We start from the raw sequence: 13694 nt of genomic DNA, 5'->3' as shown, positions 1-13694 counted from the left end.
TAAGTTCTAGGCGACTGATGACCTCAGCAGTTAAGTCGCATAGTGCTCAGAGCCATTTGGACCATTTTTGTCCTTCACTTCTTAAGTTGCTATGTCTAACTTATTCTCGATATTTCTGATTTGGTCCTCAATGACCAGTTACATTTTCTCTTCCAGTTTATAAATTCCTTCCCTGATCCTTTTGTCTATTGCGTCCATGTGTTTATCATACCCTTCTAAATAACCTGTCAACTGTTGTTATAATCTGTTGAAATGATCACTTGCTGCTTGTATTTTTCTTCAATATTTTTAAAAGTGAATAATTTTCTCGTCTTGCTTTTTGAAATTTTCGTAAGTCTTTTTGAAACATTCTTATGTTTTCTTGTAACGTATTACACTTTTCCTCCTTTATGTGTTGTTCTTCAGTGTTTTTGAAACATGCTTCTGCCCTTTTCTGCGGTTTCTGGTTGTTTAACGTCGTCTCAGTTAATAATAACTGTAGATTAAAAGTGACTGTGAAGATGAATTTTGAACATGATTGGAAATACTCTGTTTTGCGTTTGTACGACCAAAGGCTATGAACGTTGCGATGCGTTGCTTGAGACACAGTCACGTTCTCTTCGCTCATCACCTCACCTTCAGTTTGTTCTAGCTATTCTCCATATTTTCCATCACTAATAACGTGTCCAAATTACTGTCACGACTTTCCCTCATTTCCTAAGCGTGAAAACTGCCTTAATCGATATTCATGAAACCATATTCAAGCACAAACATACAAAAACGTTTCCCCCAAAACTGCAACGGCGAGAACCCAGAACAACAGTGGACTTTAACTCACCATCCTTTCCTGTAAGGTAGTGAATGGTAGGAAAGCACCAGCACTTTCAACTAGTTCATTTTTTTCATATTATTCTATTATCAAGTGTTTGGCCTTAGTTTGCAGGTGAAAATTCTGTCTGTTAAAAGAAATTTTTACTACGAAAATCATAGGTATTCAGGTTTCAAACACTCTGGAAGGGTCTCCAAAATCCAGCGTGGGTTGTCGCTAGAGCTCTTTAGCACACCCTTAGGATGTTGTAAGTTCCATTTTTGTTGACGACGCAGCGTAAAGTTTGAATTCTTCAGCAGTAATGGCTGGAGATTCTGAGTCCAGCTCAGCCTCGGTACGCACTAAAAAAATGGAGACATCCTTCTTTGCAACGCCAAGTTCCATCTGAGAGCAAGACTTTGCCCTTTGGTCTCCGAGGGGAAAGTTGTTTCTTTCGTTGTCAAGTTGCAAGTGAGTAATCTTCGGTTTTCCCGCAGCAACAGCTCTGTTCCATCATCTAGCTGCAGGTGTTCTCTGTCTTAATGTTCTAAAGCATGGTTAATTATACCAGGGTAGGGATGTCACGATCCACAAGCAACGGATATTACGAGTTCTGTCAAGTAATAATTTGGTGAAAAGTTTAAACATACCCTTACACCTCTGGATCTTGATGTAATGAACCAATAGTGCTGTGAGATGAGGAAAAGCCAGATTATCAAGCTGACAAAGTGAAAGGCTTACATGTAGAGATGCACAATAAAGTGTGTGATCTACAGAAATAAACATTAAGAACCAATGAGAAAGCACGTTACAAGGATTTTAAACGAATTATTTTCCATGGCACGTCTGTTGAGGCAAGTAGCAGTTCTCGTGCTGAAGAATCTCTGAAAGGATGCATATGGCTTGGATTTTAATCTTTTTTAACAGGAATCTTCCCCTGTCTCGAACAATACTGTTTTCGGCAAATTGCTGACTCTGTGTACTGCTTAGAGACCGGGAGTGGGCGAAGTGAATTCTGGTTTCGACAACCGGTGAAGAACTTTGCCTTCAGTGCTAAACATGTTTATGGTTTCTCCTGCACCTTTAAAGAAACTTCTATGTCGGACCAACCAGCTTCCACCTCTGCAACAAAATAACAGGACCCTTGCAGGAAGAAAAGAAGGAAAAGAAGAAGTAATTAGCTGACCAGTCACTGGTAGTATTGAACAGTATCTGCAGCTGTGTTGCATTGTAAGAGATCGTCTACTCTGGTCAATAGGACTGAGAGTATAATATCATGAAACATGTTGAATGACATTTTTGGGGAAAATCTGCCCCTAACACTGGGAAGTTTCGAACAGATCTGACAGATGGCAGAACTATATTGAACCATATAAATTTGTCTACCCAAGACGCTCTTTAGAAGCAGCATGCTATAATCGAATTCCTGACTGTGGAAAAGGAAACCACTTTGGTCGTCCATGACAGTTTATGTACAGTTTACGCTAGTGATGCAGTTAGGAGAAATGCTGGGTGGTAGCTAAACAGAATTAAGCATCAGGAGATGTAGAAACAGAGCCACATGATCGGTGGCAATCAGGACGTCTATTCGCAGGCACTGATCCCAACATGGTGAATCATAAGTATATACTTATTGATGCAGACCAGTCTACCGTAGTTCAACAACTGCCTCTACAGTTGTAGGTGAGAACTGGATGTGTGTGGGTGCTATGGCTGAGGCTCTAGGATATGAAAATGCGTGCTCAAGATGGGTTCCATGAACGCTCACAAGAGAACACAAGTTTCAAAGAAAAGCCATTTCGTCGAAGTTGCTGGAGAAGTATGATGCCAGTGAAGAGCTCTTTCAGTCACAGGGCATTAGAGGTGAAAAATCGTGAAGCATCACTCTGAGTCACAAAGAAAAGGCAGTCACTGGAGTGATCACACCTACCGTTGCCAAGAGAGAACAAATTCTCGGCAGACCACTCTGCTGGCCAAGGCATGATGACAGTCTTTTGGGATAGATAATTCGCGACAGTTTATGTCCAAACTGTCACATAAACCATTTTTATAATGTATTATACAGATCCCAGTATTCAGTATAGTCAGCATTTAGCGCTACATGAAAACTGAAGATACTATTCACTAATGCCAATGATTGCACTGCCAATAATTTCTTCATCTCTTTTCCTCATAATACTGAGAGGGAGACCCGTTATTTCGGCAGCCTTGGAGGTCTTTCTGTATCTGGCTCGCGACACGGAAGTTAAATTAGATGTTATCTGGTGCTGAAGGATGTCTGTGAGGAGGTACAGAACATGGAAATGGCAATCTCTCGTGCCCGCACAGCAGAATCATAGGAGAGGCAGAACGGCTCTGTGTGAAACCCTCCGTAAAAATTGAATTTTGTGAGACGCTAAAACGAAAGCTTTTTAGCTATGTAAGATCTCAAGCCTGGCGAAAACACAGAACTTCACATCTTTGGACCAATGATTTGACACAGCCATGCCACGAAAGAATGTTTCTTCAATTCCTAGTAAGGGCTCACAACAATTATTTCGATGGAACGGCCGATTTCCCGTATGTGTGCAAGGCTTTTGGTAGACCATGGCTGGAAATCTGTCTTGTAGTGGGAAATATTTTATGTCCCCTTTCTCCACTCCATAGCTTTCTGGTTAACCGTGAGAACATCCATCAGTAAAGGAAATTGTTAAACTTGTTTATAAAATTATTACTGTTCGCAGCTCACCGGGTCAGCTGCAGCTGGCCAGTGAGTTTCCGACCGTGGCAGAACCAACTCAGTTTCGTAGAGTGAAGTCAGAATATACTAGTTTCAAGGACACCGAAGAATATACTTGTGGAGGAGAGCTCGAAGAGGCACTTGTTTCAGGGACACAGACGAGAACGAATACCACAGTAGGCTGTGGTAGGGGATAATCACAGAGAGAGATGTCTGCGACTTAAAGAAAAGTAAAGAGGCCAAGGTGGACTCAGAGTTTCCAGTTGCTACTGTAGTTATCTTCCACGCTCATACAATTTAAGGCTGGTAAGCATGTACCATTGATGCAGACACCAAGACGAGGGGGACACAAAGTCAGTTAATATGCATCCAGGTTTCATTGTGCAGATTTAACGTTCACATCCAGCTTGTTGCACCTGTCGTGCACCTTGACGGAAGTATTGATATCCGTTCTTGCATTTCCAAGGATCTTTCTCCCAATCACTAACCATTTTCACAGTCATTGGGCATATCCGAAATATTATTTCATACCCTGCTTTCATGTGTCCACCCACCTGTGTCTTTACAATCTCGCAAAAGGGAGGTATCCATTCCTGTAAGTCATCGGGAATCGGACCATTGCATCCTATGGGTGCGTCAAACAACTCAAAAAACGATTCACTTGAAGATGGTGTCAAATTTTCACGCAGTTGTTTCCAAATGTATCAACCATTAACATAGAGGCATATGTCAAGACTCTGAAAAAACTCTACCACCGTTTCAGATCTATTCAGACTAACAGGAATCCAAAAGAAATCTGTAGTATCCTGTCCACTCGTCCAGGAAGCTGTTTTCTAGGATCGCTAGAAAACAATGCAAGCAAATGGTATTAATGGAATTTATCATAGTAAGTTAAATTGACAGTACTTAACTTCGCATATTCACAAAAGTGTGTCGCAAGCAAATGGCGACGTGCAAATAATCAATGCCTTTCGAAATATATAATTTCAATGCAAGCAAAACAAAGCAGGTCCTTAGAGAGATGATGATGTTTGGTTTGTGGGGCGCTCAACTGCGTGGTTATCAGCGCCCGTACAATTTCCCAATCTTTGCTCAGTCCAATTTCGTCACTTTCCTGGATGATGATGAAATGATGAGGACAACACAAACACCCAGTCATCTCGAGGCAGGTGAAAATCCCTGACCGCGCCGGGAATCGAACCAGGGACCCCGTGCTCGGGAAGCGAGAATGCTACCGCGAGACCACGAGCGGCGGACGCAGGTCCTTAGTGACTGCTGTAGCGTTTGTATGACGGCTCTTTTTCCAATCCCTGCCGCGGCTAGGCGGCGCGTCGCTTATATTCTCTTCATGTAGATGCCACTCCAGTCGTGGTGTTGTCCTAGTCAACGTATTATTGGCTGACGTCGTCTCACAGCCCTCACTGCTCTTCCGTTCTTCATCGTCGTGCCGGTGCTTGTCATTACGCGGGAACACAGTCTTACTCCAAGACGATAATGCTCTTTCACGAAAGCTCTCGGAAGCAGGGAAAAAATAACAAAACTGAATTTTCCGTCATCGCTCATTAGGGATTTTTTACGTTGGGCATACTTTTAAGATGATGGGAGCGTAATTCATGCAGTGAAAACACGGTTACAAACACAGGAGATATCTTCTATCAACATGTAATACACTCTCATACACAACACTGGAATATGGCAATAGAAGGTGATGGAGATTATATAGAAAAATAGTAAAAGTAAAGGAATATGGCGGTATGAACCACTTTATCAGTATGACGTTGCTCCCCTCTGGTCTAGATGCATGCACTAATTCGGTTATGAAGGTTGTCATAAAGCCATTGTATCTCCTCCTGAGAGCAGATAGCTCACAACTGTTGTGTTTCTTGCTATCCGGATACTGACACTGGGATACAGTTGACGTCCGAGCTGGTCCCACAACCGTTCTGTCGAGAACATTTCTGGCTATTTTGCTGGTCGCAGGAGACCTAATCACACAAACGGTTCATACAGACACATGCTGTTGGTGGACGAACACTGACCTGAAGAAAACTGGCAGCGAAATACCGCCACATGTGGACGCAAGATGTCCTTTACGTAACAATCTTTCCGCGGAATTTCCTGAGTCACTACCAGCAGTGACACGAAGTCACACCCAATGGGATCTACAGCATGAAGCCAGAGGTACCACCGCAGTGCCTCTCTCAAATAAAGGAGGAAACAGGCTTCTCTCTATATCGGTGCCGTTATCACTGACGATTATCATATGGATTAGCGAAGAACCGTAGTTAATCACAGAACACAATACAACGACATTCATTAGCAATCTATTTTTTCTAGTCACGACACCTCTCCAAACACAGCTGTGTGTGCTGTGTTGTTAATGGTAGCCCAATCACGGAACGGTAATTCTGTAGTTTGGCTGTTGCTAGTGGCAGACCAGTGGTGCAGGATGACACAGAATATTGCAAGAAGTCATTTCAGATGGCAGGCGCAGATAGGAAGAGGTTACAATGCCTTTTGTGCACAATACTACGATCGTCGATTGTGGTGGTTACGTGTTATCTATTGGAAACTTGCATGCTGTCATGTTCCCATGCAATCCAACACAAGTCACTACCACATCCGAACGCCCTACAAATGTGGTTAATGCATGATTCGACGATCTGGCCCGATGAAGACAGACAGTGAGGCCACATTTAATTACGTCGGCTGCTGATAACGCATTCTCATACAAGTACACGACATATCCCCATTCTTCACAATGGTGGCCCGATGAATACACACAATAAGGCCACATTTAATTACGTCGACCGCTGATAACGCTTTCTCATACGAGTACACGGCATATCCCCGTTCTTAATAGTGATCAAACGACATATGACGTCCGTAACTCTTATGTGTCCTACCAGACCTGGTAACAGCACTAATGCTCTCTGATGGCTGTTCTACCTGTCACAGAGAACTCCACATCTCATCATTTACATACCCACCAGTGGTGTGTACGTGTACAAAGTTACTGGCATTTGACCATGTCTTTTTGGTGCTTAATTGTTTTTTTGGCAGACAATGTACAGTTAGAGGAAAAGTTGTAGAGCATTATTTATGGAACAGTCCTCCTTTTTTCCTTACGAAGCTTGGCTGCGCATGGTGGGTACAGGGGCGTAAGTATGGGATGGTGGGACGAGGGGGGGTTCGTGTCCCCCAACCCCACACCCTCAGAACCAGAACGCTTTTTTTAGTGTGTTTAAATTCGCTCCCGTTAAAAATTGGCAGTTATTAATTGTAATGAATATGATATTAAGTTTCGACTGTTCAACATGTACATACAATGACTGTTAGATTAGATATTCTGGTAGCAGCAACAAGGCACGATGTCTGTGAGTTGTCGAAGTTAAGCTGAGCTTGGATTCCTACTTGTTATCGGTACATATCAGTACACTTAGCGTCGAATTCTTGTGTTTGCGACTGCTACCAACTTCTGTGATATAACAATTGTACCAATATAGTAGTGCAGTGAACAAGTGTTGAAAAATAAACAGCATAACTATTGTGTTTTAACACTGCAATTCTATGATATGTTTTCACATAACTTAGTTACATCCGTGTGGAATTTATACCATGGCTGCACACTTTTTAAGAGCACGCATGCCTAAAGTTACATTATTTTATAGAGGAGAGACATCAGTCCCCCTCTTTTGTTCCTCCTCAGCGTGGCGACCAAATTCTCTTCCTTTCTTTCTCCGCACCTCACACTCCAAGAGGTCGAAGCTTAACTTGGCACCAACTTAAATTTACTTTTATTGTTTTCTATAGAGCAGCGCTATTGCGTCTGAAATCACTAAAATTTGATATAAAATATGCTGACTGTCAATACTTTGAAGGATTTTAATACTGTAGACTTAGGAGTGTCTCAGTTGCATTCATAGCGGTGCTACAGTGCTATACCTAATACACAAGTTGGACCTATTTCCAACGACAATTAAGCTTTGTTTACGTTTAAACGACGAATAGAGTCCTTGGAAGTTTCAGTACGTTTCTTGACACTGATAATAAGAAGGGAGTTGCGCTATCCTGTGTGACTGAGACTATGTTATTTGCCTAGCTCACGTGAAGTGATATTTCACGGTAAGTTTTTATTTATATTATGGAAGTGTGATGTGTTGTTAAATAATCGTATTAATTTCATCCTGCTAACGTTATATGATTTCGTTTTGTGCCATCCATTCAATATTACGGTTAGAGAGTTACTGCTTAAATATACCACCAATAGTTTGTTTGTAGTTTCCTTCTAAACGCATTAAAAATAATAGTAATGCCCCAGAAGACGGGAAAAAAAGAGCGGAAATGTGACTTCATAAACCAATACTGTGTTTGAGAGAAGCGTTGGAAGTTGCTGAAGACGTTAGAGGAGATATGAAAAATCGGAAATCTGATACCACAAAAAATTTCAGGACTGTTTTTGAGACAGCACCTGAAAATAGTCTACAGTTGTACATCTCAATCATTGTTCCCCAGTTGGTGAACATCCAAAGGAACAAACTAAATTAGTTGGTGCGAGATACTGAAGACTATTATCGACGGGTGGCGTTTATCCTATTCTGAGATCATTTTATTACAGAGTTGAAGTTTACGTAACATAAGAAAGTGCTGTTAGAGTTTTGTTCACTGTTACCGATTTCAGACAATAAACTTATCTTAAATAATGAATAACGAGAAGAGTAGAAGCTGTTAACTGAACTGTACATTAAATATATGGGGTGGGAAGTTGAAGATGTTGTAGTTTAATTACATTTACGGAGAAGGAAATCTACGAAAGAGGATTCGAGACTGTCGGCTATCATGGAAGCTCTGAAATTATGCAAGAAAGGGCGTGTATCCAAATATCAGAACCTTCTGAAGGTAACTACAGACACAGCAGAGGGATCAGTCACCTCTTCAGAGAGAATCTAGATATACCTGTGAAATTCAACAGGACAGGCAAGTTTTGAAGTATCTTGTCTCACATTAAATCATAGAACAATCACTAAATCATCATTTATTATTATTTACAAGTTTCAAAAGTAATGTATGCTGTGGTATCTGTTTCATTACGTTGATAATTGTCTTTTATCATTTCAGACAAGACTAAACAGATTAGCCCTATCGTCCATTCACCGTTCAGTACATATTACATCACTGGAGGTTACATACATCCTCGCAAGAGAACAAAGAAACTAGGTATGTAAGAATAGGGAAGATACTAATTATTTTCAGGTAGTTTTGTTTCGTTTTTCATTATTTCAAGCCAAAGTTTCATCTGTTTACCTACGTACGTGCTATGGTCTTTGTCAATACATCGCACAGTGCTTCTTACATTTTCGGAAACACTAATACTCGAGCCGACAACGTTTTGCCGTTTTATTCAATGCGTAGCATGTTTTGAAGAGAGCTTTCTTTCCAGATCAACTATGCTGAGAACGGAAACATTAATTTTGAAGGGGACTACAGCATAACTTGCAGTTTACACATACTAAATATTCGCGGTTGGCGTCAACGTCAATAAGCGTCGTAAATTATCCACTCCCACGCTTTCATCTCCATTCATTTCCATCTGTGACGGTTTTGTTTCGTCTCGTCATGGAGCCGTTTTGAACAGCCGCCAAACGGCATCGGCACTCCCTGCGTGTGCCGACGGAGAAGTACACACGCTCGTCGGAACTGTTGATGGGGATCTCCGGGGCCCACTCCGGCGGCACGGCTTTACGAGAGCGCTCTTCCCAGCCGTGTGATCAGCAAGGAAATACCGTTCCTCAGCAAAACTGCTGCCTGTGAATTGAGTGTTTAAATTCGGACGAAAGGAAATATTGCATTTATTGTGGAGTTCCAATTTTCAATCATCTAAAACAAACATTCAGTAAACATCTTTGCAAAATCACAACTGGTACACATAGCTGATTCCGGGTTTTTTTAAGCGTAAAAATTACCAAAACTTAATAAAACTAGGCAATCTGAGACCCCTAGCTCAGAAACTGTTCTGAGTGAAATTCTCGAACACAATTAAAGACGAAGGTAATATTTCTGTATTCTTGACGTAGCCTGTATGGAGACGATCTGCCATGTATGGTAATTGAAGAAATCTTCACAAGCTAAAATTTCTGAAACAGCATTTTGGATGACAGGTTTCGACAGAGCTATGTTGTCATTATTGGTTCTTATGCTTTAAAATATTACAACATATTGTCCATCAGTGTCGCAATCTGTTTCACATTGTGTATACACTTCCCACCATCGCGAAGATCACTAAAAATCGTCATGTAAAATGTAAAATTACTATGTACAAACATGTACGCTTGTAATCGGAGCAGTAGGAGTTATGTTTATGTTTTTACATAGTGATTTTACGGTTGATATGCCGATTTGTAGTGGTGTTCATGGTAGCTTCAATTGTATATGCAGTGAGAAACGACTTGCGAAACTGATGGGTAATGTGTTGCACTATGTTAAAGCAAAAGTTCCGATGATGACAGCAAAGCTCTTCTGAAACTATACATCCAGTAAAATGCTTATTGAGCGATATTGGCTTGTCAAGTTTCCTTCAGTTACGAAGGTCATATTATACAGTTGGAAGTGGAATTTATCAGGTATTTTTTCAACTTAAATTTAACGTAATTTTCTTCACGTTCCATACTTTCACTGGAAGAAAATGAATGGAATAAAAATTATGCCATATCGCTTGATATTAGATTTAAAAGCTACACCAGTATACCTTTCTATAATAGCCTCACTGGAAAGCTGTAGAACGAACAGAAAACTAATAGGAACGGTGGGAAAACCTGCTGGCTGCGTTACCAGTCATTACACAACTCAAAGTGGCAAGACCTCCTCCCCTCTTGAGAGGCAGATGCGAACCCGCTGTTATCTAAGTACAGTGTGAGTGTAAATATTTATTACTTAATTAACGTTTTTCGCGTTTCAGACTTAGGACAGACCATGACTTTTGACATAAGAGAAAATGATTATAAAAGAGCATGGAAGTATAGCATTTGTCAATCAACATTTGCAGAACACGTCCGTCGAGACCACCCATCTACACTCCTGGAAATTGAAATAAGAACACCGTGAATTCATTGTCCCAGGAAGGGGAAACTTTATTGACACATTCCTGGGGTCAGATACATCACGTGATCACACTGACAGAACCACAGGCCCATAGACACAGGCAACAGAGCATGCACAATGTCGGCACTAGTACAGTGTATATCCACCTTTCGCAGCAATGCAGGCTGCTATTCGCCCATGGAGACGATCGTAGAGATGCTGGATGTAGTCCTGTGGAACGGCTTGCCATGCCATTTCCACCTGGCGCCTCAGTTGGACCAGCGTTCGTGCTGGACGTGCAGACCGCGTGAGACGACGCTTCATCCAGTCCCAAACATGCTCAATGGGGGACAGATCCGGAGATGTTGCTGGCCAGGGTATTTGACTTACACCTTCTAGAGCACGTTGGGTGGCACGGGATACATGCGGACGTGCATTGTCCTGTTGGAACAGCAAGTTCCCTTGCCGGTCTAGGAATGGTAGAACGATCGGTTCGATGACGGTTTGGATGTACCGTGCACTATTCAGTGTCCCCTCGACGATCACCAGTGGTGTACGACCAGTGTAGGAGATCGCTCCCCACACCATGATGCCGGGTGTTGGCCCTGTGTGCCTCGGTCGTATGCAGTCCTGATTGTGGCGCTCACCTGCACGGCGCCAAACACGCATACGACCATCACTGGCACCAAGGCAGAAGCGACTCTCATCGCTGAAGACGACACGTCTCCATTCGTCCCTCCATTCACGCCTGTCGCGACACCACTGGAGGCGGGCTGCACGATGTTGGGGCGTGAGCGGAAGACGGCCTAACGGTGTGCGGGACCGTAGCCCAGCTTCATGGAGACGGTTGCGAATGGTCCTCGCCGATACCCCAGGAGCAACAGTGTCCCTAATTTGCTGGGAAGTGGCGGTGCGGTCCCCTACGGCACTGCGTAGGATCCTACGGTCTTGGCGTGCATCCGTGCGTCGCTGCGGTCCGGTCCCAGGTCGACGGGCACGTGCACCTTCCGCCGACCACTGGCGACAACATCGATGTACTGTGGAGACCTCATGCCCCACGTGTTGAGCAACTCGGCGGTACGTCCACCCGGCCTCCCGCATGCCCACTATACGCCGTCGCTCAAAGTCCGTCAACTGCACATACGGTTCACGTCCACGCTGTCGCGGCATGCTACCAGTGTTAAAGACTGCGATGGAGCTCCGTATGCCACGGCAAACTGGCTGACACTGACGGCGGCGGTGCACAAATGCTGCGCAGCTAGCGCCATTCGACGGCCAACACCGCGGTTCCTGGTGTGTCCGCTGTGCCGTGCGTGTGATCATTGCTTGTACAGCCCTCTCGCAGTGTCCGGAGCAAGTATGGTGGGTCTGACACACCGGTGTCAATGTGTTCTTTTTTCCATTTCCAGGAGTGTATAACAGATACAAATATGAAAATAATCAGTTGTATTAAGAAAAATCCTAACAACACGAGAAAACTTTCATATTCAAATGGCAATCACAGAAGAGAGACTCATAATAAACAATCAAACAAACATCAGCCACCTCATGTTATTCGAACTGTTAAACATACAGTAGATAAATCCCCCTAGCCATCACCACGAAGTATCATGTAACAAAGCCAACTTACCTAACTTACCTACTGATGATCATCCATCACAACACCATCCTTAACAAAGAAATAATTTATGTACAGAAAAGATTGGCTACGTATATCTGACACACACACACACACACACACACACACACACACACACATATATATATATATATATATATATATATATATATATATATATCCTATTTTTAAGCGTATACGGGGTGATTCACGAAGATATGCAAATATTTCATTATGTTATTTTACAAGTAACACTAAAGAAAAAAGGTGCATATGAACATAGGTCCGCAAATGTTTAGTTACAGAGTTACGGCTAAAGAAGTTTTTGCCTGAAATTTAGCAACTTCACTAATATGAAGCAATCAGAAAACTGAGCGAATAAAAGTAAAGCGCGATTTCCATTTACTTTGTTGTTATTGGTCTGGTGAATCTAACAAAACATGTCCCAGACGTGTATCTGCTGTAGTTTCCCAGATCATCCGGAGAAGCAAAGATTACAGTGCAAGTACATCTGTTTACTTTCCATTAAGAATGTAGAAACGTTTATATGATTGTTGGCAACCGTCACTGAGCTGTTTCAGTCGTTTCCTAACCTTGAAACGAGTTAATTTGCTGTATTTTTCGGTGAAAGAACGTAATAACAACAGTGTATTTAAGTGAAACCACATAGTAACGGTTGCAGTTTGTATATTAGTTATGAAATAGGGATGCAGATTATATACATTCATAGAATGTACATTCACACAGTTTCAGTTAACGTTATTACCATCATTTTACCAAACCTAAATTCTCTAAAACTACTGTTGGAAACTTTGTGTGATTATCTGAAATAAAAAAAAAAAACAGATTGGGCCGTCTAGTTAATAAATTAAAATTTTACGAAATCACATCTTTGATTTTCTGGATGTTCTGGAAAACTACTGCAGATGCACGTTTGGGATACGTTTAATTAGATTCACCAGATCAATAGCAACAAAAAATATGGAAATCGTGCTTTACTTTAACCTCGTACAGTTATTTGATCGCTTCATATTAGCGAAGTTGCTAAATTTCAGGCAAAATCTTATTTAGCCGTAACTCCGTAACTAAACATTTGCAGATCTGTATTTATGCGAACTTTTTTTTTGTTTTACTAGTAGAATAATACATGAAACTGTTTGTATATCTTCATGAATCACCCTGTGTATATGTATGTGTGTCGAAAATGATGAACACACACACGGAGGAACAGCAGATACGTTCACGTCCACAGAATACAAAACAAAAGACTATCTCACTTCACGTGATCATAACAAAGTACACAGGGCGTAAGTGCGTCCATACAACATGAAAACGAAAATATATCTGTTGTCAGCGAAGTGCAGTGTTCTAAAAAATCGAGCATCTATTTGTGGAAGAACGTTAGGAATGTGGTATGAAGGAAAAAAGCCGTAAGTAATATGCGTAGGTTACTATTGCTGTATGGTAGTAAAGTAAAAAACGGGAACGGTTTA

The sequence above is a fragment of the Schistocerca cancellata genome, chromosome 4 (assembly GCF_023864275.1).
Source record: "Schistocerca cancellata isolate TAMUIC-IGC-003103 chromosome 4, iqSchCanc2.1, whole genome shotgun sequence".
Lineage (NCBI taxonomy): Eukaryota > Metazoa > Arthropoda > Insecta > Orthoptera > Acrididae > Schistocerca > Schistocerca cancellata.
This window is presented reverse-complemented; position numbering follows the sequence as displayed.